Source organism: Puntigrus tetrazona, chromosome 24 (assembly GCF_018831695.1).
Source record: "Puntigrus tetrazona isolate hp1 chromosome 24, ASM1883169v1, whole genome shotgun sequence".
Taxonomy (NCBI): domain Eukaryota; kingdom Metazoa; phylum Chordata; class Actinopteri; order Cypriniformes; family Cyprinidae; genus Puntigrus; species Puntigrus tetrazona.
The window spans coordinates 13,748,903-13,774,452 of NC_056722.1; the positions used below are offsets into that span (position 1 = coordinate 13,748,903).

General features: G+C 36.9%; 1 long non-coding RNA gene across 1 annotated transcript; it reads left to right on the forward strand.

The window, feature by feature from the left end:
* Nucleotides 1-6,560: 6,560 nt before the first annotated feature.
* Nucleotides 6,561-11,774, forward strand: LOC122330239. Its single transcript, XR_006247981.1, has 4 exons — nt 6,561-7,028; nt 9,860-9,947; nt 10,958-11,205; nt 11,321-11,774. It is a non-coding gene; the product is annotated as an uncharacterized LOC122330239 (long non-coding RNA).
* The last annotated feature ends 13,776 nt before the right edge of the window (nt 11,775-25,550 follow it).

The following is a 25,550-nucleotide window of genomic DNA, read 5'->3' on the forward strand; positions in this document are numbered from 1 at the left end:
TTTTTAAATAAAATAAAAAAATTAAAATAAATTTATTTTTCATTTATTCACTCTAATTCAGTAGTTGGCATTACTTGAAGGTGCTTTTCTTTTAGTAAATAAAAATAATATAATGTAATAATAATAAAACTGTACTCAAATCAGTATTTGTACACATCCACAGGTATTTTACATGACCGATACTGTTGTGCTATGAAACCGTTTAAAAGCAGGACAAGAAGTACATTCTATATTAGTTTATTGGTCTCGTATATTAAAGTTGAAAATCGTTGATAAGTCTATTGCATGAGTACATCTGTAAAGTGCTGTGTAATTGAATTTGATTTATGGTATTTTTGTGTTTTATATCTTTTACAGTATGGGACCTGACGGGTGAACATGTACTGTTAAGGTGAATCCACACCACGTCGACAGAGGCTGACCAACGCTGACCCGGTCAGGACAGTATCTCACGCCTGAGACATTCTAAGACCTGTCAAATGTTGATTCAATACCCAACAGGGGATCACACACTGATCAGACAAACCCTATCGGTAGCCTTTGTGTAGGCCTAATATTGATTGCTTTTTTCTTCAATAGTTTTTGGCAGTTGTTTTAAAAACAACTTTTTGTTTGGTGGATTAGTTTTGCTTAAGTAACGTCTTTCTAGTTGGTAATTTGTTGGGGATTTGTTTTAAACATTTGTGTGTTTTTTTTTTTAAATGACTTAGGGTATGCCCTGTGTCCCATACACTTATTTACTTACTTAATTGCTTATTTGTTTCTATCTATCTATCTATCTATCTATCTATCTATCTATCTATCTATATATATATATATATATCCATCCATATATATATATATATATATATATATATATATATATATATATATATATATATATATATATATATATATATATATATATATATATATATATATATATCTATCTATATATATATATATATATATATATATATATATATATATATATATATATGTACATATATATAATTTTTTTATTACAATTTCTGTATAGTTCATTTAGTTAATTTCAAATGACTGAAAAAATTGGTTATGATTTTATTTATTATTTAATTTATTATTATTTATTAATTTATTATTAACAAAGTACATCAAAGTACTCATTTACGTTGGTAAGAAATGAATTAATCAGATTTTTATACCCATGTTTAAAGCTTGTCTCGTTTAACTGGAGATAGTTTTTAGCTTGTTTTCATTTAAAACTTGAAGTTGTTTTACACACTGCTGAGTGTGTGTTAATGAAAATGTGATTTACATTTATAAGGATTCAGACTGAAAAAATATCTTACCACTTATCTGACGAGTATATATATATATCCATGCATATAAAGTATTCTATCTATGTTTTTTAACTGAAGCACAGTATGCGTTTTTCCGCTGATGCGTGATGCGTTTAAAGACAGTGCTTGTTTTTTTTTAATTATGTGGGGTTTTCATGCTTTTGGCTCTTGGTTTTTATATAGCATAAATGTTTTCGAATAAAATCAGTGCTGCTTTTCTCAAGAGCCTTCGGAATTATGCCTTATTGAAACATACTTTATACTGTACACCCTTCAAGCATTGTTTTTCTGTTGCAGTGGGATCTTTCTATTGACTGTACTCTAATGCACTGATGTGTTTCTTTAGACAACACACAACGCATCTTTTCTCATGCATAATCTTAATGTTTAAATAAATGAAGTGAACAACAAAATGGCAATATTTATTTATACTTGCTAGAGCTACGCAGATTTTTTAATTTTTTAAAAATAATACATTAGATGAAAACTGGGAAGCTTGTGACTGTCCCATTGACTGCCAGTAAATTACGCTTAAAGGTGCACAAAATGATGGTTCAATGAGATTGTTATGAAGCTACGAGAATATTTTTTTTGTACGCAAAGAAAATAAAAAATAATGACTTTATTCAATAATTCGTCTCCTCTGCGTCTCTCCCCATCACTGTGACGCCATTTTGGAGAATATCCACTGAATGCAATACGTACTTTTTGTTCAAATGAAAGCGTACTGCGGCTGACAGAGCATGCAGTCTGAGTCCTGTGGGATATCTAGATTGAATATGCACTATATTGACACGGAGAGACACAGGCGAGATGAACTGTTAAATAAAAGTTGGTATTTTTATTTTCTTTGCATACAAAAAGTAATCTTGTTGCTTCATAACATTCAAATTGAATCGCCGATTGCAGATGGACTATTCTGACGATGTTTTTATACTTTCCTAGACTTTGACAGAGTAATTTTGGACAGACACAAGACTCCCGGTCTTAAACTGAAGTATCTTAAATTGTGTTCTGAAGACGAGCGATAAGTGGTTAATGACAACATTTTCAGGAGTATCCGTTTAAGAAAGTTTGCCCACATTCAATTGTTGTAATAAAAAAACCATACAAAAAATGCGTTAAGTTAAAACAAAACTTACAGAGAGATTGTAGTAGCCGTACTGACTTTCATTCAGCTCATCACTGAAACATGTAACTTCACATGACTGTTTCGTCTAATGATGAATAAATGTGAGCTATTAGTGTTTGTGTGGAAGCAATTACATGAAAGCAGGTGTCATTTTTTCCTGATAACATTGGGATCAACATAAAATACACTTTCATTTTTTGTTCAAATGAATACATCAAGTCAAGGGTCTAGTTTTATTTGTTTACACTCACATCACCCACAAGACATTGTGCTTTTAAATGAGCCTTATGCAAAACTGCAGCCCTCATATTCATACCAAAAAATTATTAAATGCCAGGCACGGGTAATTAATTATATCCCTGTTATAATTCACTTTTTAAAGAATGGAGACATGCTTGTTTAGTGGAATGAATAAGAAAAGGAAAACAGCTATGTGCTAATTAAGGTCATTAGCACTCACAGCCCCAATAATTAGCTTCTTTTATTAACATTTCTCAGTAATCTTAATATAAAAACGTCATGCGTGCTAATTTAGATAACATTTTTATAATTCAGTGTTTCTGATAAAGCAAAATAAAAGGCATTTATTTGTTTCTATTGTAAATTGTAATGTATTTCAATGAAAACATTTCAAGAAAGTTAAGCTCATGTTAATAGCTCCTCGGTTTTTCCTACAATCGAGAGAAAAAATATCATGCATTGTACATTTGAATGTAAAGGCAAATGTATTAAATCATTTTTATTATAAATTTGAATGTATTTAAATGAAATGTCAGGACATTTCAGCTCATTTTTTATAGTTCCAATAAACATCATTTGCGTTATTCATTAATAAGCTTCACTAAACCCATGTAATAAAGCAAATCGCCTTACACAGTGACCACTTAAAATTGAACGGACTTAAATCTAATTTAACTTGATAATTTCATATAATTGGTTAGTTATAAGAAAACTAGTGAGCAAATTAAACTGAGCAGACGATATAAAGGATTAACTTAATTTAAATTTAATATCATGACAATAAAACGGTTATCTACATGACAGTTTTTTATGTGCCACGCAGATCAGGCTTTGTTTTGTCTGGTGAGTAACCGCCGACTGTCTCCCTGATTCACTCCGGTTTATTTTTGCTTTTCTTATTGCCATTTCCTGTAAAAGCCAGTCAGAAATGGGCCATACAGCATACACTCGCCACAATTTGTCCAAGCACAATAAAAGTGGAAAGGCAGTCGTGCGGGTGGCTGTTTCCCATTACAGCTTCAAAGCCCATATAAAGCATGATTAATGTGCGCTTGAGATGCGGCGTGTCTTTAATTATTATGACTTGACTTGTGGCAGCAGGCACAGATACATTAGCGGCAACAGTAATCTGTAAATGTCGACACAGGCTGGGTTCTGACACTGGAGGTTTTGCCTCATGGCTGGAGAATTCGCTGGAATGGGACGGCTGGAGCGATCGGTGTGGTACGTAAGGGCACAGGTCCTTTAATCAAGGCACACATGCTAACAAATCAGGCCTGGCAGTGACAGATTCGCAAAAGAGGAAAGTTTAATTAAGTCCAATCCCTTGCTTTCTGATCACAGAGTGGCACTACAGTTCTCCGGGAGGTTCTTTAAATAAAGCCCACATGCGTTGGTAGGGTTTTTACGAAATTCGCCATTATACCAACAACGGTTTGCTGCGCCGGTGGCAGCCGGGATTTAGAAAGGGGCATTTTTTCGTAAAGCGGAGCTGCGTTTGGCGCCGAGAGAAGAAAAGCAATCTGCGTTGTAGCTACGGCGAGGTCAGTCATTACCAGAGACCCCACGCTGCCTGTTTTCGTACGCCGGACATGCAAGGCAAAAGGGTCCAGCGCTTGAGATGGAGCGCCGAGGTGGGCTCTGTCACAAACCACACGTAGCACGCACGCCTGGAACTCATTCACGGATGTTAAAGATCGCATACATGTAGGAACGGGAACGAGGAAACATGTTTGTGCGCTGTCAATCACATTTGGGTTTGATTTTGGATCATTAATTCATTGAAAATCATTTTGAAAAGAAAAAAAAAAAAACATTTAAATGATGCTGGGGCCTTTTATGTATAATGGCGAAAGGATCCTAATGGTGGAATAAATGAAAACAAATGTCTGCCCTTGGCTGCGTAAATGGTAAATGAAAAATAAAAATGTACATTCCCCTAAATAGGTTTATTTGCTCTTGGTAATGAGCAATGTTGCGGATAGAGGGTGTTTACATTAGAGCAGGCATTAATTGATGATTGCTTTGGTGTATTTGCTTCATTTGCCAAGTGAAACTATGAACGTATTATTGCAGGTTAATTCTGTTGGCAGAAATCAGCTTTCAGAAAGAGAGCAGTGACGTTCCAAGGAACTGTTCAGCTTATAAATCAGTTGGCTTTCAACACGCGATTTCGAAATGAATGGAAGAAAAAATGAAACGGAGCGAATAAAATATTTGGCACGTGGCTTGGTCTTTTTGGAAGAGGGGGTAAGTTACCCCTCAGTAACAACTAGTTTCATGGAGTGTTTCAAACAGTTATGAAGTGAATAGAATTTTAAATGGGTAAAACCCATTCAGTGTACTGCTGTCAAGAAAGAGTTGTTGTATAAAGAATGTTATTGTCCGATATCCGATCTTTGTGCAACAGTACTTTCTGGTCCTAGAATCAGATTGGCTGAGAGGTCTTTCCACGAGATATGGTTCCTTTGTTACGCCGAGTTCATACCGAGGACGATAACTATAATAATAAATATGAAGTTCTAAAAATCGTTCTCAGTGTTGAAGAATAGCAGAGTACACACCGCAGCTATAACGGTAAGGACAGAGGAATTATATCGCTGGACTAATTTCAGGATTTTTTCCATATTATGAACTACACAAACATTGACAGCCAATCAGAATCAGTCGTGATATAATGAGCTGTGCACGCTCATATCGTTATCTTTATAGTCTTCGTTCTTGGTGTGAACGGAGGGTTTATAATTAAAAATGAGTTATCTTCCTTAGTGTGACCGAGTCTGTGGTTTGATTTTTGTTTTTACCTGCAGTCCCTTCAAAATAATATACTGAGTGTCGCTGTATAATACCATGATATGTACCGCGAAACTAAATGATTACTATATTCATATTATTCATTTACCATATACTGAATGATTATCACATTCATTCATATCACAGTGGTATATTTAAAGTCAAGTAAATTTCTATAACGATTTTCAAAATTCACAGTTTGAAATGCAGCTTCACTAAAAAAATCATTTTATTGTTTAAAAAATATCTTAGATTTAGTTCTGTCATTAATTACTCACCCCCACATTGTTCCAAACACATACGATTCATCTTCAGAACACAAATTCTAAAAAATATATTTTTGATGAAAACGAAAGCTTTGCGAACCTAGATATCAATATCAACCCTCTGTGGGCCTCGTAAGGACATAGTTAAGTCCATGTGGCATGTGTGGTTCAATCTTAATTTTATAGCTTTTTTCATAAAATGTAATGTTTTTGTTTCATTTTTGGGTCAATCTTCATGTCATTGAACAGATTAGAGCTAGGTAATAAAACCATTTATTATGTGTCAGTACAAATAATCAAGCTTTTGAGATGCGTGTGTGTGTGTGTATATATACATATATTTGTGTATGTGTGTGTAGTAACTTGACATTAAATGTAAGGTAAATTAGTTCTAGCTGCTTTTAAACAGTAGGTCCAGCGCTGGAACTCTTAAGTGCGGTGTCAATAGTGTTTTGTAAACCGTGAGTTTGACGAACCGAGCAGTGGAAGATGTCATGATCCACAACATTAACTTTAACATGTTGCGCTGTCAGAAAGCAACATGGTGGTTTTGGCGCAATTACCTGGCCGCTGCACATCATCAAAAGCGCTGCACCGCAGGCACTCAAAAACTGACCATAAAAGAGGAAGAAATGAGTCAGAGGAAAGCCAATTTGTATAATCCTAATTTAGGTGAGGCCGGTTTACTGTTTCAAGAGTGATGCCAGCCTGGGCAGCGCACGACGGAGGCCTGTGTCTCCTGGCCCCGTCCCAGTCACCTCGCGCACAGATAGAAAACAGAAGCCGTGTTTTTGTTGGGCAGTCTCCTGCGGCGCGTGAGCAAGATGGATGTTACAGCCGTGCCTGTTTATTTGTGTAGTCTGGAGGCATAAGGAAGAGCAGCCGTGTGCACACGGACCTCCGATTTGGTCCGTCTGTACAATCAACATCTAAACAAGATTACAAGTTATGAATGAGGAACGAACTGGAGAGAGAAACTGGAAAAAAGGAAGCTAGTCTTGATTAAGACGACTACGTCAGGCCGTCTTGTTTATTCTCTTACATCATAGCCCCGGCTCAAAACGGTCCGGTCCACGGAAGCCATCAATCGCCAGCTTTCTGTTTTGAATTTGCGCTCTAGTCTTGAGCTTGATTTCTGGGGGCGGCAGGGTTGACGAATGCTTAATATCATAGACCGACCGTTTAAGGGGTTTAACGGTGTTGAATCGAGAGAGCAAAGGGAATATAGCTCTCTTTATGCGAAAGAAAGCCCAAAGCATCCAGTGCAAGAGTGATGATCTGTGGCTTGGGGTGGTAAGTGTCCGTTTTCGGCTAAAAATAGCGCCGGGGTCCATTTCTCTGTTCTAAGCTTTCAAGAACTGCGACTCCCTACATTCACTACTACACTGAACCGAGGCCCAAGGACGGCCTCCGGAGCCAAAAAGTTGAATGAAACAGGAAATTAAAATCATTCTGATATAGTAAGGCATGCTAATACCTCACCTTATTAATATTGATTATTGAATATTAGTATTGAAGTTCTCTTAGGTCGTTTTCACTACAGTCGTGGCTAAGACAGGCGTTGGAAGAGATATAAAAATAGCACTGGTTTCAGTGCCTGCTCGTTTTTTTCAGCAGGTTTGGTTCCAGAAGGATTTTTCTATTAATTGTTCATACAGGGAGCCTTGTTCAAAAGTTAAAAACCTTAGTTTTTTTTTTTAAATCTTACATAAAAAGTGACAGTCGGATAAAGAGAGACAAAAAACAACAACAACTAAGTATTGTGGTTCATGAAATAATTAAAAATTATTAAAAATATATATAAAACTAAAGATGTTGATATAAACACAGATGTTTTTTAGCAACACTTCTTAAGATTATAGGGAGATTAATTTGCGGTGCTTCATGAGGGTGGGTGGTTGTTAAAGAGTGCTTGTTTTGCTTCTCTTATTGGTGGGGATATCTTTACAGAATTATGGGTAATGTATATAACAACCTCATAGCTCACAGTAGGTCTGTCTTTATTTTGGACGTTGTGCAAAAATCACATTCCAGAAGTAAAAACTCCATTCATTTTCTCCACGGGGAAATTGATTTTCAACAACAACTTTAAAAGACAGACGTACCGTGAGCTTGCGGTTGTTAATATTGAGGTTATTAATGTCGAATTTGTGGTAAAACTTTATTACACGATACTGTGAAAAAAATAAAAATAATAAAAAGAAATCCACAGTTTAGAAAGCTGCTGCTAACAAATCACAACAAAAAAACTTGGAGGAACCCCGTGAAGCCCTGCAAATGATGTAACAGGATCTCGGTATGATTTTTAAAATACTTTAATTTTTTTTTTTTAGGAGGAGGCCGTCTGTATGGTGACGTGAGACTCAAGTGGGTTACATGTCCGCCTCTTTGACCATTAACACACATTTGTTTATAATATTAATTATATGAATATAAATAGAGATATTTTCAAACCATATGTGTGTGTGTATTTATATACATAATAATAATGCACAGATGCGATTCATCGTTTCACTGCACTAATTTTTGTATGCATATATTTTGCATTAAACATATATATATATATATATATATATATATATATATATATATATATATATATATATATATATATTACATTAATCCATCAGGTTTTTTTCTCCTCGAAAATATAATTTACATTCTAGTTCTTTTCAGCATAAAAGCCATTAATAGCTCATTAAAATGACTAAAAATTCTAATTACACCATAATGTACTCACCCCCAAGCCATCTCTTTCTTCTTTCAGATGAACACAGTCTGAGTTTCTATTTTTAAAATGATAATGTAAATCACTGTCTCGTTCACGAGAGCGTTGAGTTGCGGCTTCTTGGCTGACTTCTGGACTAAACCTGGCATAGGCTAAACCCAGTCTATGAAACCGGGGCCTTAATGTTTACTTAAAGTAATCCCAATGGGGAAAACCAATGGAAAAAATTCTGGAACCAGAATTCTTCTGGAACCAACATGTCAGAACCGGGAAGACTAATTCATGGCTGGTTTTGTTTGAGATTTTATAATGGGGTTTTTCAACTTAAAAATAAAGCCTGCGGTAAACATGACTTAACTATGCTTTTTTTGCCGTTCCGTTCTACAACATAAACTGCACACGCTCGCCCCCCGAATTGTCCAACCATAGCTACTTATTAAACGCATTTAAAAAAAATAAACATTCTCTGTAAGGTTTTACGTGTTATAAAACCCCGAAGGAAAATCCTGAAGGAACCAGCAGCGAAATTGGTCTTCTGGGTTTTTCCAGGCTGCAGAATGCCACAAAGCTTTCTTATAATAAGCATATAGTATAAAAGTATAAGGCTGAATTGATAGGTGGTCCGAAGTTAGTGCTCGTTGTGGAGGTTTAATAAAACAAAGCATTTGGCTGACCGGAACACGTATTTGTCTTCATTTGTTGTAACATTCGGGGAGATTCTGAGCGCAGACGTGTTGAAATGCGGATGACCCAGAGGAACGACAGTGAAAGGAAATGACTTTGAGATAAACGCTGACAGTGAAGGAGCTATAAACGTAAAACATGAAAAACATTTGGAAGAAGACGTAAAGCACACATGCATCTGGTTTAGCGGGTGATGCTGTCTTTCCTTCTTTACAAGTCCATTGTGTATCTGCCTTCTATCAAGATCATGTCATACCTCATTCGTCTCTCTTTCTCCGTGTCTAGATCAGGCCTAAACACCGAATTATGAAAAAGATGCGGCGTGGACTTACAGTGCGCGACTCCTCTTTGATGCTGGGTGTAGTGAAATTTGTTCTACATTAAGCCGGTGATAATCTGATTATGGACTGCGATCCATTAAGTCTACTGTTAAAATGCACCGTGCACTAGTTTTGAACTCGATACAGGGACGAAACTCGAGAGGCACTGTGAAACATTAAAGGCTCTTTGATGTAATATTTAACCCATCTGCACTAGAGGGGAGAGCTACATAAAATGCGCTTGGGGCCGTGGAAACGGGGCGATGTGAGAAATGGATGATTCTCTGTTGTCCGGAGTCGTGCAAAAGCATGAAACGGCAGACTGCGCTGCGACCGTTAGCTCGCCGGGCGTTTATCGGAGCAATAAAACTAAAACGTTCTCGTCTCACCAGGGAGTGGACATCCTCTTGAAAAAAAAACATACTTTCACAAGACCGCGAAAAGAAGGAGGAGCGAGGTCGCCGCCATCCCCCGCGTCAGGTAACAAACCAATGCGTTTCTTTTCACTCTGCTACTGTGTTGCTTTGGTTCGAATTAAATTAACGTTGACTGTGTGATAAACAGCTTAAGTATATTTGATCACATTTTTGTATAGGCATTTGGAGCATAAAATAATTTACACAAAGAAGTCATCGACATCAGCTGCAGCCAATGGCGCAAGCTTGGGGCGGGTCTATCTTTTTGTCCAGCCAATAGTCAGTGAGGAGTGTAGTGCAAAATAAGTTAATAAATAAAAGTGCTGTTGATACGATCAATTGCGATTAATCGTATCCGAAATAAAATGTTGCGTTTACATAAGATGTGAGTATATATATATATATATATATATATATATATATATATATATATATATATATATATATATAACTGTCAAATAACTCATCAAATAAATTGCAAAATAAAAGTTTTTGTTGACATAATATATGTGTGTGTACTGTGTATATTTATTATGCATATATAAATACACCCACATGCATGTATATATTTAAGCAAATGCTGTGTTTGTATATTAAATATATTTATGTATAATTTAAATTATATAAATATAAATACATATAGCCTGTTTTTATATTTATACTTAATGAATATACACAGTATATACAAATTGTAAACAAACACTTTTATTTTGTATGACAGCACTAATAAACACACTCACATTTATATGTTTAAGAAATACATGTCTCCACATGTTTATGTATTTATATGTAAACAAACTTTTATTTCAGATGTTAAGTCAATAAAATGCATTTGTCATAATAATAAACATTTTTTAATTAAAATGCATTCACATATTTTAATTTTGTTTAAAAATGACGTAACAGTAAAACAAAAACAAACAAACAAAATCCCATAAATGAGAGTTTTAAGGGATTTACGTGTCTTTATCTTGGATGCTCTTTGTCACTGACACTTGCTTCACATGCCATGGTGCAAAAGATGACTTTAGTTTTTTTGAGTAGAGCTAAAACAAACTTTGTTGTTGTGTCTAGATAAATGCTAGTCATCACAGCAAGCTCCCCTTTTCCCCGACACGTTCTTGAATCTCCGTTTGGACCGGATGATGTTGTACGTGACTGGTCTCAGTGGGACTCTTGCAAGGCATTGCTATTCAGGAATGTAATACAACAAAAGAACCCTCATAATCATCCCAAACAGTCCACACACTGCTCAGACTTAGACTGGGCTTAAAGTCTTTCCCCCCTGATTTTGCCAGGAAATGTAGTGGCATGGATCCACGGTGAGACGAAACACAACCATGACATCACTCCAGCCTCAAAAATCCAAACAGTTCCCTTATTAGCATACATTCCGCGCTAAGCATTGTGAATAATAATGTTTTCTGTCTCCTACAGCAGGCAATTAGGCTCTGACCACCGGCAAACAGCGGCCAAGTAAAATACCAGTAAAGAGAATGACGGTCTGCGCACCTCAATTAAATGGGTTTGCTCATGTGCAGGACTCGCCAAAAGGACTCAAGCTATAATTTGAATGAAAAAAAAAAAAAATGGTTTAATGCTGGACAAAGCCACAAAACATGGGGAAAGTACGGTGAAAACACTGTGGAGTCTGAATGGTGCCGGGCTGGGTGAGAATGATTAAAAAGTTGTTTGTTTCTCATGTTTGGATTGCTATCTAACATTTAAAAAAGACAGAAATGAAATGTGTGTGTGTGTGTGTGTGTGTGTGTGTGTGTGTGTGTGGGGAATATCTGTGGGCTGATTCAAACGCATTCAGAAGTGTGTATTCACATTATTCTTCACAACTTCGGAACTTAAAGACATTGTTTGTCCTTTGAACTTCAATTCAAACCCGTTTTTCTTTAAAAGACATTAAAAGGCATCATAAAAGTATTATAAAGGTACTCCATGTGATTTTCATATTCACTGATTCACTTCCAGAAGAATCAGACACCTCAAAATTACAGTAAAAGTAAGCTGTTAACTAATGTTGTAAAATGGAAGGTAGCTTTTGTGTGGCTTTTACGGGGGGCTTAACATACCCAGATCACATCATTATACTTAAATACTGGACAGGGTATTTCTTAAAAAATGACTTCCGTTTGCAATTACTGTTTTTTTTTTAATGCAATTAAAATCAACGAGCCCTGAAGCTTTCAAACTTGAAAAAGCAACATAAAAGTCTCTTAAAAGTACTTTAAAAAGTGCTTTTGTGCGAAATGAAGAATTAAAATCACTGATCCTCTTCTCTTACAGTGAGCTGCTAAATAACCAGATCTATGTAAACTGAAGAATCAGATTATTCTCTGTTAATGAATCTGTCTAATAAACAGGATCAAGTTATTCGAAGGAATGTTAGCCGTTTTGCCATTTCAGACCCAGTTCACAATCGTTACACATAAAAGTGGCCAGAATATTCTTTAATTCTTATTTTGTTCTGTGTTAAAATGTTTTAATTATGCAGTTAACACAATCAAGCTCTGTAGCTTTCAAGCATTAAAACGTATCTTAAAAGGTTTGAGGTACGCTTATGTTCTGTGATGATGAATGAATAAATATATATATATATATATATATATATATATATATATATATATATATATTTAAGATAGATAATATGGTAAAAGCCCATTTTAGTTCATATTCATGGTGAGTTGATCTTAAGTTTATCTTAAGAGGTACTAAAGAACCGTTTTTAGCGTATTAAGTACAAAATTAGTGTGCGAAAATAGAGCACTGTCAGTACATTAGTAGACTAGTATTAGACTATATTAGACTAGTAAAGCTAGTAAAGCTGTTAACCAACCAAAACTATTTGAACTGTAGAATCAGACTCTGATTCGATAATTGATTTTATGAACAGGATCAAGTGATTCATTTAAAAGATCTGCTTTCTTGTCATTTCGGAGCTTGAGAGACCCAGCTCACTTTCGTTATTTTAAAAAAGCACCAAGGCTATTGCCTAAAAATGTAAAGTTATTCTGGCTCGACGGTGAGCAAATGATGACAGAATTCTCAATTTTCCAGTAAACTAAATTTTTAATTCTTTCTGGATCGAGCTTGACACTTAATGTTAAAACTGAAGTGTACTACGCAGTGATGGAGAGCTTGTTATTCGTAGCACTCAGGGGCGTCCGACTGCTTCTCTAAGGCCTCAGCATTAACAAATTAACTTGCCGTGTGACATCCCCAGCGCAACCGAGCTATGACTGATGGTGATTATTTATCATTTATGGACCTGCTGAAGGAACAACATCGCTAATACCACCCCTGGGTCCACTCCGGGCTTGATGAAGACCTAGCTCCCCGATATTAGAGACTAAGACCTCAGGGCCTACGCAGTAACCGGACACTTTCCTGCCCGCTGGGTCATTAATGACAGTCCCACAGCACCTGTATACAGCGCAGCGCTCCTGTGGGCCGGGTGGTTATTTATGTGGCTTACAGGACCCTGTCGCATTACTTCAGCCCTGTGGGTAGATTGAGGCCAAAGCTAGAAGACCAGCGTTCTCAGTCAAACTTAATCTTAGCCAAAGAGCAAAAGCAGAACCGGTCACAGATCAAGCGACACCTCCAGGGCAAGGGTTTCACCGAAATGATTTTTAAAATAACGTAGCGGCGTAACGCCGTCAGGCGGTGAAATATAATCTCAGCGCAACTCTCTAGCAATGTTAATAAAATATCTGCAAAAAGAAAATCAGATTGAATTAAATGCAAGAAAGAAGCTTTTTTTGGACAAAACAAAACACCTGCTTCTCAAAAAAGCATAGCACTTTTCTGGGATTGGCCAAAATATTATTTTTATACGTTGTTAACTGACACTTGAATGCGCCCAAAAATGGTGTCTAAATAGGCAGCTTAGTAGGTTTTGACACAAGGCCGACATGGAGGTATTTCCCACTCTTAACCAGAAGATGTCAGTGAATCTTCATGGAAGCTGTCCTAAACTTAAGGCCAGCAGGGCACTCTTTGTTTTTTAAAGACGGTGCAACGCGATCTGAGTTCATTATCATAATAAGTTCTCTGCAGTAATTAGGCCTACTGCTTTGTCGACGCCAGAAGTTCTTTACAATCTACTTTAAATCAATAAACACGCGACATAGACAAAAATGTCTGCGTAAAAGAAATCATTTACAAAAAGCAGCAGCAGACTGCTGTCATATTTGCGATTAAAACAACAACGATACAGAATAAATAAGAGCTGTGATATCAGTTGCATATTTACGAACGTTAAGCATATCATATGTTATATAGGCCTATAATATAATAGCTACGCACACTTAATTGTGATTTTTAAAAACTAAATAATAGATACGGCTTTTTTAGTATATTTGTAATATGTTTTAATACAAGACGTGTAAATTGAAAAAAAAAATTGGATTTCGTTAAATCTTTTTTTGATTTAATTTTACTTTTAATAATAGTAAGTAGTTTATATTTTCAGCATTATTGTGTGCTGTAAATATTATGCTATTTTTGCTTCGCTCTTATGCGGTACTGAATTATTCCTTGCGTTATTATCTCTAGATATAGATAGATATAACGTTTTACATTTCAAATTTTTCCATCTGTGCATCAAACCAGTTAAATAACAAAATATAGCCCGTGCTTTAATATCACAAAATTTCGATAATACGAAATATTAGTCAGTTCAGCGCGCCCGCCCGAAACAAATACCCCATATTTATTCTAAATAAATGATTGTGTTAATATTCATTTTATTTTGCATTCGCTTTTGTGGTGTATTTAGGTTTCTTTTTGCAAGGCTTTATTGATGTCCAGGTGTGTTATAAGGAACCGTATCGCGCTATCACGGCGCTTTAAATCCCACTTCCGTGTCCGACACATGTCGCCTAATAAACGCCGCGTCGTCGTGTTTCTCTTTCCCTGTCGGAACAGAAATATAGGGGTTATGTGACAGGGAAGTGGTTCTTTGTGGTTTGGAGGCCGCGCGGCCCGTCACGTCACCGCCACACACCGAGAGCGCGCGCCGCGCGTGGAGGCTGAGGAGACCGCGCGAGAGGCGCTTATCTGCGTCCGTAAAGAGAATATTGAATTTCTACAAACATGATTGAGCTTAGTTTAAATTTCCCTCGAAAAAGAATGTAAAACATCCGAGAAATAAACCGTGCTTAATGAAAACACACGAACGTCAAACACGCTCCGTTCCAAAAATAAAGCAAATAGGCTAAATATGCAAAAATTAACCGATATAAAACCGTCCATTTTTTAGTAACGAGAACAGAATTGCTTAACATTCGTTTTATATGCATTATAAGTTTGTTTTTTCCTTTCCATGCGCCCTATTACAGGCCGGAGTGTTATAAACGCATTTAACGTCTCTATCTAGTTTTTTTTCGTTACGCGTCTCGTTGATGTAACATTCCTATATTAATCTGTTACAAAATAAAATTGATCTAAAATTGATCCTCAAACTGTGTAAATGAATGCCAAGTACAGAGAGAGTTGTCGTTTACTCCAAATACCAGTTTTAACCCTAAATCAGTGACGTTTAATATTGCGTGCATACATTTAGTGTAGTAGTCAAATTTAAATTAAACTGTAAATGTTTGTGAAAATGATAAATAATATTACAATATAAACTATTATAGATAGATAGATAGATAGATAAAACGCATTTGCATACCTTATAGTTCAACATGTACGACCAGTTCCCATGCTTTTGTGTTTTTTCCTTTATCATGTAAAGTAATAAATCACGCGAACGTTAAATATGAAAAACTAAATAAAACACGATAACGTACTAGATAGCATACCAGTTCTGTCATTTATCCAATCAAAACAGTGGATTTACACACACACACAAACACACACACACACACATATATATATATATATATATATATATATATAGGTAGATAGATATAGATATTCATTTTCTTTTTACTTCCTACCTCATTTTTTACATTGTTCATTCCATATATCTTTTATATATCTTCTATATATCTTTATACAAATTGTATGGTCATCCCAGGAATGGGTGGTCAATTATGATAGTGATTTTAGATCAGCTAATTAAGTCAGAACACTTCCACATGTGTTCCAACACTCCCTGGTCTCCTTTATAAATAAATAACCGGTCTAGGTTTTTGCTAACAAGATATTTAACCTCATATATAAATCCTACTAAATGCCTCAGTATTTAAACGCCCTATTCAAGTTTTTTTGTGTGTGTGTGTGAAATCTCGTTTTAATTGAGGTGCAGGAGATGCTTTCACCTGCCTGTCGACCCGGAAGAGACGGACTAATGCTCATATTTAATGATTTTCACAGAACTCCTGGAGCGTGACAGCCGGTCTAAAGATCTGCCCTCACTTCCACCACAAACCGAATCAATCAAAAAGGATATTAAAGGCTGCGCGTCCCAGTCCCCGTGTTTGTATAAGCTTGATTTTCACAACTGGAAAGTGATAGCCATCTGCTCAAGCAGGCTGGAGGGGTATCGAGTGCGAGCAGGTAACTGACAGCTATTAAAACCTCAGTCTGCTTCGTGACTACACCAGTCACACTCATGATTAAAAGAAGAACCGGACAGGGAAGGGAGGTGAATGGGCTTTAGTCAGGGCAGGCGCCTCAACAAGCACAAAAGACAGGCCTGACGGAAAAAAAAACGAAAAAAAGAGCGGCATGATGGAGATTGACAGGTGTCTGTCGCAGCGCTGGAGTTTCAGGTTCGACTGATTTGTGGCCCTTAAAAAACCCCCGATCATCAAAAGGTGAGGATGACCTCTCGACGACACGTGACCCCATCGACGGCTCCGTCTAAGCCACATCTGTCATTTGCACGATGCTAACTCCTATTTTCATCACGTGCAGAGCTTGAAATTACAGGAAAGAGGGGAAGCTTCCCATGTCAAGTTCAATTACGCAGTCTTTCTCATGCCGGGGCCATTGTTTATTTTAAACAAAAAAAATATGATTTTAACAACCCTGTTTTTGTTTTCCGTCCTCGTGTCATTTACGACAAATATGTGCCTTTGCGTGGCAGTTCTTCCAACAGATACAGATAAAACGATAATATTTGATAAAAAAATTGATGGTATATAAATCTAATAAAATATATTTTATAATATTATATAGTAAACTGTTACAAGGTGAAGCGACACGGGTTTATTCATAACATCTGCGTAACATTCGGCGCTTGTAGAAACACATCCAGATGCCACTGTAATTACTCTCACTTGTACTTTCTTTAAATCGAGGCACTAAAAACTTTGCCATAATGTTGACCGAACGGCTTTAAGTGTTAAGTTTCTTTAGTTTTTTTTTTTTTTTTTTTTTTTTTCAATGACATCACCAGCGAGCTTCAAACTGCCTCTCGAATTTGCCAGCGGAGCAAAATAAATGCCGCGTTGGCGAATTCACACCTCGAGCCTCATTCGAAGCAGGCGAAAGGCAAGGAAAATACACACCCTTCAGAAAACCGTTTCACTGTTTTGACCGAACCGTTGGTAATAGTCTAATCGCTCTTGAAGAAGAAATCAGCATGAAAAAAGGGGATGGCTTCGCGATGAAGCCTCTGTGAAACGGAGATTGACGGAGCCGCTTGGTTTGATATGGCTCTCTGGTTTTGCAGGTCTCCACCAGAACCAGAACTTCCCCATCTGTGCAACACCTAGTGAACCCAGACGGAAGCTACTGAGGTGGAAAATACAGGAGAGGACCTGACAAGATAAAGATATCAGGAGCAGACAAGGGCAAAGTAACATATTGATGGAGCGGGCCTCAGTTGGCTGACACCAGATACTTGCTATTTAAAAACAGTGGTTTCGCTTGCTCATGGATTTGCTGCTGCCACTGTCGTTCTCTTTCTCTTTCTCTCCAGCACTCTCTACTGAAGCTCCATCCCCCCTTGCTGTGTAAAGCTGCGACCCCCTTTTACAGTGTGTCAAACAGACAAATACTGTCACCCCTATAACCACTTTTGTGGCCTCCTTCAGGTCTCTTTCCCAGCTTTGTGAATAAGCGCTCCGGCTAATGGAATTTCAGGCTGCACCAGATTATAAGAGCACAATAGAATATTTGTTTGTCCAATTCACTTTAAGCACTAAGATTCAGTGGAGCATGAGACACGCAGAACCCTAGATAACTCCCTCTGGCTGCGCGCCACATTTTTTTTACGCGCGGTCATAGCGCAGGACAAAACAGCTAGTAGTATGTGTTCCTGTTTAAACCGAGGCCTACTGAACAGCTGAGGAAAATTGAACGTGGTAAAGGTGCGGTCATGTTAACTAAATATCCTTGAAATATTTCTCGCGATAAAAGATCCAATGTCTATTTCGACTAACTTGAAAATTAAACCCCGACACAAAATTCCATATTGCATGGATTCTTATGCAAATGATCAGATTTTGCTTGAGAAAATTTGGTAGAAATGATCACACTTTAATAGACGGTTTATTATGCAACCATTCACGCCTTACTCGTGATAAAACACAACTGTTTTACGAAGTGGCTATTACGTTAAAAAAACGTAACGTGTAAATAACCACATTTTTTATGCTAACATTTGATCATGTGACCATTCACGCCTATCTCGTGATAAAACATGACTATTTCAAAAAGTGGTATTTTGTAAAAATTTGGACATTGTAATTTGGAGGGAAACAGAATCTTTTATGGGGAAAAAAAAACGCAAGAGTCCACCCCAATATATAAGTGGCAGTGAATCAGTTGTGCCACCAATTACGGCAAAGCGTAAAAATACCTACAAATTGCCGTAAGACTACGTTGAACCATCTTCTAAGTCGAGTTCGTCGAACTTCACAACTGATTATTGAAGCAAACTCCACCGAACAAGCGTGGAATCCCTCTCATCTGTCACTCAACGTTGAGGCTCCGCCTCCCGGGTGTCTGCGACTGGCTCCCCTGTCAGGGCAGCCCGGGTCTGATGGATGTTGGGGTCAGTGGTTCAGCTGTGGGGTTCAACCCTGCAGGCTTGCAGCCTCTCCCTCTCTGCTGCCAGATCAAAACAAGAGGCAGTAACCCAAGCACAGCACTCAGCTGAGAAAACTCATAACTCTGGCCCCCTCGGCCCCCTCCTGCCCCCACCTCACCAACACCCAGCGTTAACACTTTCATTCCTCACCCCGCCCTCAAATAGCACCAACCCACAGGCCCACATAAATCAAAAGGTAAGAGCGTACCACAGGACGGCACATCAACTTCTTGTAGAAACTCCATTATTAGGGTCATCACTGTCTGTCGTTGGTAAATAATGGCTCTTTTGATGCCCACTGGCTGTTTTTTTTAGGCTAAGCACTGGTTGTTTTTCAACACGGTAGGGGTGTACTGGTTATGTTACCTTCCGGGGGAAATGTTACCAGGTAGACAATGTTTGACCAAATCTGTATGACCTGTGCGAAACACAAAATGAGATAATTCAATAAATATATACATTAGGTTACTTAGAGCTGCGTTGCAAATAATGCGAGTATTACGTAATCAGATGACTGGTAAGGTAACGCATTACTTTTTTATTTACAAGAAAATATCAGCAAGAAAATTTCAAACAAGAAAATATTAAAAAAAAAAAACGTAATGTGTAATGCTCCTTCTCGGGTAGTAAGTAATGCAATAATGTATTACTTTTAACACTAACCCAAGTATATTGGTAAAAAGTACCAGTTATTTACCGTGCATCAACATAACAGGTGCTTTCTGCCACCTACTGTACTGGAGTGTGAAATACAAGATCGACCCTTTTCGCGTTTTTATGGTTCTCAGAGGTGTAAGGCATCATAGTTTGGCGATCACTATTCTATAGTGGACAAAATTAACTAGTTTTCTGTAATTTAATGCCAAGGTAATATAACACAAAATATAGTGTATAGTGTTCATTCAAATTCGACTCATTTTAAAAAAAGATTTATAACGTGTAAATGCAAAATCACAATCTGTGAAAAATGTCATTGGTGGTCACAGTGATGTCACTGTTGAAATTACTTGATGGGAAGGCAAAAACAATCAGCATTTACAGTACATAAATGTGTGTGTGTGTGTGTGTGTGTGTGTGTGTGTGTGTGCTAAATTGTCTCCTAACAACACATATTGTATCAAAGCACTGTGATATATTTCAATCAGATGAAGTTCCTTTATCAGTCCCGTTCCTATTGTCTGTCACTAATATTGTCTAATTAGACAGAAATGGCCAAAAATATAAAAAAGAAAAGACAACTTAGACACTTGATAGGTATGCTATAAAGACACTGAGCTCAGCTGGCAAAGGAGGTGCATAGAAATTGAGGAAAGTCTTACAATCCCAGGCAGAGTTTGACACCTTGTAGAAGTTTCCGACCACTACAATTATGAGTATTACCGTCACCCCTGTCCATGCCAAGAGAGAAGGTGGAAATGGCAGCAATCAGGCCCCATTTTCCTCAAAGCACGAAGCTGAAGGCTGGACACATCCCAGAGACGCTCTTCTCCATTAGGACTGAAAACACACACTGTATCTACCCTCTGACAGATGGAGACAAGGCAGCCGGGCCCACAGCAATGTTGCCAAAATTGTGCCGGGATTGCCTAACAATTAAGATATCAAAAGAGATCACTCTAGCTTACTGACAGCTGTTTCAATTGTTTGCACCTGTTTCTCTTGTGTTACACATGTGTCTGGAGTGGATTATGTTGACTCGTGCTGGCCACATTTCACCTTTCCACAAGTGATTTACCCCCGAACCATCTTCTCAACCCTGCCCAGTGATGGGAATCTACCGGAGAATGCGCCGCAGCTAACTGCGGGATTAGTCTATTCTCTACACCGACAATTGTCGTTCCATGGGAGCGTGACAATGTTTACATTAGTTGTCGTGGCCCTTAAATAGACGCTCTATTTTGTCGGAGCAACCTGCTCCTGTTGTCGCAGTCCAGAAGCTATTGCAGCGCGGCATGCATTGTCATCCGCAGGAAATGCGACCACTTCGGTTAGCCGAACTGACCGTTGGTCAGAGGAGCCGTTTCGCACCCTTTTCGACAGTTTGTTTCCTCTTTGCTGGGAAACGACATCGAAATTCCGCTGGATCCAGCAGAGTGCACGTCTCTTGATGGAGAAAGAGAGAGCTCTATATGTAAAGAGAATAGGAGAGGGGGTTGTCGAATCCCAGGGGTCTTTTTTTACATTTGTGATTGACTTTTCAGCACACTTGCAGAGGATCTTGATAAGCCTGTGAAAGCTGAACTCTCAGACAAGGCTGGAGAGATAAAAAGACTCATTGTCCTAGTGGCTGCCGGTGCCCAATCCCACTGGAAGCCAGTCTAGTTCCTGGGTAGATGGGGAAGAAACAAAGTAGAGCTAATAGACCAATCCAAAGCCCAGCACAACAAACCTGTTATTCTCTCTTTTTTCTTCTCACTGAGCGAAACGCACGGTTCCAAAGACACCTGGCCAGGCCCGCTGAGTTACTGAGCACATGTAACCGTTCGATTATATCCTCCAACGTTCTTTTTTATTGACAAATAGAAAGCAGTCAGAACTCATTCAGGCTAGTCTGAACGGAGTGCAAACGACGTGAGTGACTTATGTGAGATCTCACCATACAGAAAAGGAAAAAAAATATTTGGAATTGAAGGAAAAATCGAGATTTTGGTATTCATTTTGTTAAATTATTTTTCTGAATGCGATTATGTAAATAATAAATATCATTTATGAGCAGCCAGAAAAAGAGGAAAAAGTGGTACATTTTATGTATTTATATAAAATGTATAAACCTCGACACATCCAAACAGAAATGTCTGCCGGGGTCCTTCTCATTTTAAATATACATATTATTTTATATATATATATATATATATATATATATATATATATATATATATATATATATATATATATATATATATATATATTAGAATACTAAACCAGTATATTTAAATTCTGCTAAACTGTAACAACTAATTTTGTATTTAATGCACTTTAATTGTAAGGATGTTGTTTTGCAACTAAGGATATTCTGAAGTATATTTAATTGTGTTAAAATGAAACTAATGCAAGTATACTTCAGGTATACTTTAAATATATATCATTTAAAGAACAATATTATTCAAAGATTGTACAGTCCTCATCAATAAAGACTTTAAAACATATTTTATATGCTTAATATTAACAAATGTGCATTATGCACAAACAATACTCCAAATAAAGTTGAATTATATTTTTTTATTGCAGTCCTGAGCAATATGTCAGGAGCTATCCCTCAATGTATTTTAAATTTGTTAATATTCTGTTCATATTCTGTTCATTCTAATCTGTTTATAATAAACGTTTAACAGAGAAATAAAAGCAAATGAAGCAAATGTATTAGTTTTATTTAATGTATTTTCTAAATAGTATTTCTAATAATATATAGCATTGCTTTATTAACCCAGCGAGAGAGCCATTGCTTAGACTTGGATTTCTGCTGAGTGTGTGAACCAGACAAAGACAAGCTGGCTTGCGCTGGTTGTTTGCGTACCTGAGTGTGTGTATTGTTAACGGACAGGTGGCGAGCATCTTTGCCTTTTGTCCACGAGTCTCTGTCTGTGGGGGATAGCAGCTCCAGCTGGCCAGAGGACATGATCACCTGGCTGTTAGTTGCTGACCTTAGTTCAGGCTCGCTTGCTCTGCCTCACCAGCTGTAGGCTCTCGGGACTGTGGTAAACGGTCCCTGGTTGCCTCCTGTCGGTGTGTACAGGATAGAAGGGGGGGGTGTTGAGACATGGACAGAGTAACAGTGAGAGAGTGGGTTTTTTTCAGGCTTGAAAGAGGGCCAAGAGTCAGAAGGGCAGTTTCCTGAGACCAGTAGCTTCCTGTGGGCACCTCATACCTGAGATGAACTCCAAAGCCATGCTAAAAAACTGAAAGAGAGAATATTGGCAGTGTCAGTGTGAGTAAGGTTCTTGTCCTTAGTGCCTGGCTCACTTTTATACCCATGCTTCCCCTCAACTCTCTGGATCAGATGTTATTCTACCCGTTGTCAATGAAGCTATTAGATGATTTAAACACTGTATAGGCATTCCCTATTGGTCCAGATTAAGAGTGTCCTATGGAACTTCTGATGTTAATCTTGGGCTGTATTCTGTTTGCATATTTGTAAACTAATATGTTTCCCAGACACTTTCCTATAGAAGAATGGACTTATGCAAACAGCTTGTATAGTATAGTATAGTATAGTATAGTATAGTATAGTATAGTATAGTATAGTATAGTATAGTATAGTATAGTGTAGTATAGTATAGTGTAGTTTAAACAAACAAAAATACTATAACATTAAACTTTATATGTATAGTGTAATTTTAGTTTTTTTGTTTAAAATATACTATTCTGTATACCAAATACTATACTATGCTATAACACACACACACAAATATACAGTATACATTTTGAAAATACTTTACCTATATATATATATATATATATATATATATATATATATATATATATATATATATATATATATTGGTGTTATGTAATTATAACTATATAATTATTATTATAATTACAATAATTTAATTTAGTAGTTTAAAAATAACATAAAATCAGTAATATGAAAATATTTAACAATAAATATTTGCTATATTTATACCGATTTATTATTATATATAATTGTATGATAATTATTCATAGTAATATTTGAAATATATATATTTTCTTGTATTAATAAGAAATTGGATCCACTGGCCATTATTAAAATACATATTATATTATTCAATTTCAGCTTATACTGCACACAAAGCTATACACTTTTTTAAAATGTTTTTTTTTTTATGATATATTATGGGGCATCCAATGTGTTTTCTTCGCCATTTTATTGTAACGACCGACAACAACTTGCAATAAGCACGTGTCAGCCATTTTCAGGGCCCTTTCCATTGTGCCATATGTCATCTCAGGCTGCTGCTTAGGAATTAATGCTATTAATGGCACGTAGGCCTCCTCAGAACCCTTCTACTGGATAATTGATCACATAATGACACATGAAGTGGTTCAGGTTTTAGGCTTGGATAGCGTCACTTGGCGATATCCAAATAGGGAGCTTTCCTGAACCAGAACTTGCCTCTAGAGTACTTAAATAATTGAGCTGGAACTGTCACCTGCATTTCTAATCATGAATCATTTCTTAGGTTTTGCGCTGCGTTTATAATTATCGTGGGATCCCAGGAGAAGCGCGTACAAAATGTACGCTTTCTGAAAGCTCTGTAATCTGTTCGTGTGACTATCGACATTAGTACTAATGGAAAGTCCAGAGAGACGAAAAGAGAGATGTCAAACATTCATGGTAATAATTCTGGAAGTGGAGAAACAAACAGAGTTGGGCAGTAATTATAGCAAGAGCGCTCTAAAGAAACCAATCCAGTAAATGAGAAAAGTAATAAGCATTCTTCGCTGGCACGGCCGTGTTTATAGGAAAGCAACTCGTGCATGTAAAGAGAGAGGAATGGAAGTTTTTGTGGAACAAAGCCATTTAACGGCCCCTTTCTTCCCTCGGTGAAAAATCTTTCCACATGGCGGTCGCTCATCGCCAGGCAACTTGACATCCTGACCTCTAACATTTAATTTATTGATCTTCATTTTATTTGAATGTGAAGAGCCTTTTGCTCTCTTAAATTAATCCAGGTTAATTTGGCCAGGCCTCCATCCCACCCAGTATGAATGGCCCCTCTGTTGGCCTGGGCTGTGGTTGGCCACCCAGTTTTATGAGAATCTGCAGTGAATTAGAAAATCTGTCAATGCGGGAGGAGCGGTCGGCCGCGGATATGCCGTGTCATTCCACCTGTAAAAGAAAATGCTCTTTGTCCATTATCTCCCAGGCTTACCTGACATGAGTTAACCCGGAGGTCAATAACATCTGTGGAGCGTTGCGGGAATCGCTGGGCTGGAGAGAGAGGAGGTAAGAGAGAGCTTTGTTACGGGCTGCATGCATGGATTCCACCCTGCCCACTAACTCTGGTCTGCTGGATGCACAAGTGCCTCGGAGAAATTTCCCTGTCTCGCGGAGTGCCGACTTCTTCAAATGGTGGAAAAGGGCGTTCGGGCATTGAATGCCAATATGGAAAGACGTTTTAAGTTTGATCATTTTTATGTCACATTATACAGAAAAGTATTTTACAGAAACGTTAATATATAATAAAACATTTCAAAAATAATAAAAATTATATATATAGGGAAAGAGAGAGAGAAATGCAATTCACAGATATAATAGTATGAGTATAACTCTTCTATGATGATATATTTTCTTCTATGAAGAAAAGCCTCATTAAACAAATTAAAATCATCAATCAATCAATCAATCAATCAATCAATCAATCAATCTATATAAAATTATATAAGTTATATTTGGTATATTTATTTTCATTTAATATTTTAACATGTAAATTATTAATATTATTTAAACGATCATAATAAATAATAATTTAAATTATTTTACATTTATTACATTTGTAGTGTTAGAATTAGTATCTTTAAAATAAAGAAAAATATTTAAAATAATAATATAATAAATACTCTCTCTCCTCTCTCTCTCTCTCTCTGTCTCACTGTGCGTGTATATATATATATATATATATATATATATATATATATATATATATATATATATATATATGTTATGTCTTAATAATATTACTA